At 46.6% G+C, this 2840-nt stretch overlaps 1 protein-coding gene across 1 annotated transcript in view; it reads left to right on the top strand.

Annotated features, from left to right (window-relative positions):
* Positions 1–275: 275 nt before the first annotated feature.
* zmym2 (zinc finger, MYM-type 2) overlaps positions 276–2840 on the top strand; it is a 35341-nt gene continuing 32776 nt past the window's right edge. The window contains exon 1 of the mRNA XM_024286550.2: positions 276–307. The gene's annotated coding sequence lies outside the window, so the exon portion shown is untranslated. The remainder of the gene's footprint in view (positions 308–2840) is intronic.

Genomic DNA, 2840 nt, shown 5'->3' with positions numbered 1-2840 from the left:
AAAGCAACAAAAAAAAAGGAAGAAGAAAAAAAAGCTGTGGAATATATCACTATTATTTCCGCTTTATTTGTTTGTTGTCAACTTATGTATAATTTTTGCTCGGCATAAAATTGTAATTAAGGGTGATAGATCTTATGTGGGCTTGCTTAACTTTGACTGTCAGAGAGGACATCAAACTCAAATGGCTCATCGTCCTAATAGACGATCTTTGGACGTAAAGTGGAAAGTTCTACGTTGTGCGCATGCGCTCCCCGGGATTAATGTCAGGGCACAAAAGTGGCGCTACACCGTTTCAAGACCTACTCCGGTAAGCGATTCCCACAGACTGTCCATATATTCCACTTTCACGCCTAATTGGTCAAAGTTTGGGCAACTTGTGGGGGTTCTGGCGGGATTCACCGGTATTCTCTCCAGAGCCAGCCCGAAAGCCGCATTCACATGACGGGCTTTTATAGATAGTTAATTTTTTTACAGACATTTCCCTTTACGCTCCGTGTGCTGTGACTGCAGCCGCCTCCAGGCTCCAGTATTGTTCCGTCGGCTCCCTAATGGCGGACGGCGGGCATTGGCGTTTTCCGCTGTGAGGTGTGTGGGGAGGGGGCAGATTTGGTGTGGTCGGGGCTTGTGCCGTACACCTGGCGTTCAGTAACAGGAAACCGCTCCAAAAATGATGCGTGCGTTTATCTGGGTCTTGTTGTTGACACAATTGAAGCCTGTTCATGTAACGGCAAAGGGAAGGGCGCCCCTGGCGGCGACCGGGTGTACGTGCAACTGATTGCGCCAGGGTGGACTCTGCAGGGTAACTTTCCAATTAAAACCTGGGCTTCACAGGTATCATAGAATTCAGTGATTTCCAACTGTGTCAAATATCATAGTTGATACCAGCGGCACGTGCCGGGGCGGGAACTGAGCGACTGAAGAGGGGGGGTTGGTGAAAACAAACGCCAGCAGACGCTCGGAGTTGCGTTTTTTGCGCGTGCTCTGACGTGTCCGACCCCCTTTTGGGACCAGATTGTCACGCATTTGAGTTAGTTGTGTTCGTTTTTAGACGCGTTTCAACAATGGCGCAGTCTGGGTTTGCTCTCCTCCCCTCGATCCGCCGCTAATCCAATGGCCGTTTGCGCCAGGAAAGGCAGGGGTGGGAGCGGAAAACCCTCAACCACGTTTCTACTGAACCCCAACTTGGGAGCTCTCTCACGCACGACCGGGAAAGAGTTGCGCAGCTCGGGTAGCTGTTTTCTAAATAAAGATTAAATTGGAAAGTTGTAGAGTTTGGTTTAATAAAGATAATTTGAAAAAATAAAAAAGAGGAGGGGCGACAGGCGCCGAGTTAACCGGGTGCCTGAATCTGATTCGGTGATCCCTGAACTGTATCATTAATCAAGGGCACGGTTCCCAGAAAGCTTTGCGCGCTTTCCTTCCTCGATTATGTTCTAGTTTCTCCTCAGGAAAGCCGCGTGCAGGGTTTTAGTGTGGCATTTTGCTGCCAGGTAACCAGAAGGGGCTGGTTTGGGGGTGTGATGTGGTGGCTGCACATTATGCATCACTTCCCAATGACATAAGCCTTATATAATAACCTCATTTGAATAGAGAATTCTCCTCTGGTGCAAACAGCTGCACATCTCGTGACCTTCTTGGAGAAACAGCTGGAACAGCAGAGGAGCACCTATGAGGTAGTGATGTGGCGCAGGCCCGTGTTTTATTGCAGGGTGTGGGGGCAGTCCTTCCATAGATCCAGCCCACCTTCCTTCCTTCCCACCTGGTGTTGACATTGGGAGTGGGGTTGCATGTCGGAGCTCATTAATGCTGGATCCTCGATTTTCCTCGCAACCACGTGAACGCAGCCTTCCTCCCAGCTCTGCATTGCAGCTCGGTCTAAACCAGGCTATTCCCCCCCATCTGAGCGCAGATTCCTCAGCTGGTGGGATATTAGGTCAGAAAGCTATATATTTTTTTGCAGCTCCACTATGGGGAGATGCTTCTCATGCAGGAGAGAGGTTTGGGTGATTCTTGCAGCATATCTCCTCTGCTAAATCTGTGGACATCAGCTGAGTGCCTATATGAAATGAATACGATGGACTTCCATCAGGTTTTTGAACAAATGCATTGATCTTAGTTTTTTTTCTGCTTTTGTGCCTCCTGTCACATGATCCCAGAAAGCAACTCCTTCCTCATTTGGCTTCAGTGTCAGGCAGATTTGAGAACCAGCCTGCAGTTGAAGGTTTTCACTGCAGAGTTAAAGAACCAGTCTGATTAAAATTGGGTTTTTAACATGTTCTTCTGGCATTTTTTTGATGATGATGGAGGACATATTGAAAGAAAATTTAGCTTAAAACTGCTGTATTTTTTTTTTCTTTTTTAAAATTTTTGTGAATCAGGAGCATATAAAGAAGAGCTAATTTGTGATGTAGAGAATATGCTGGGCAGGCCAGAAGCCCACTGCTCAGCTCCATTCTGATGCATCTTCTAGATCTAATATTGCTCTTCATTTTTGTTACACCGCTATTGTTAGGTTGAGGGTTCGAGGGGCTGTAAGCTAGTGGGAGAGAGTGTAAACGGAGATCTCAGTTATGGGTGAAGGGAAGGGGGGTGGGGTTGCTCTGTGCCTACAGTCCACCCATAACTTGGAGGTAAATTGTTAAACTATCAACAGAAATTGTCATTTTTGTCTAAAAACGTATTAATTATAATAAGGGCTGGGCGATAAAACGATAATTATCGTTATTGCGATATTACTTTTTTTCGATAGTGAAATAAGTCTATTGCGATAAACTTTCGTTTTAAATGAACACGGGAGAAAACCCCGGAAGAGCCGCGCTTCTTCTTCTTCTTACGGAGCG

The sequence above is a fragment of the Oryzias melastigma genome, linkage group LG21 (assembly GCF_002922805.2).
Source record: "Oryzias melastigma strain HK-1 linkage group LG21, ASM292280v2, whole genome shotgun sequence".
Taxonomy (NCBI): domain Eukaryota; kingdom Metazoa; phylum Chordata; class Actinopteri; order Beloniformes; family Adrianichthyidae; genus Oryzias; species Oryzias melastigma.
This window is presented reverse-complemented; position numbering and strand designations above follow the sequence as displayed.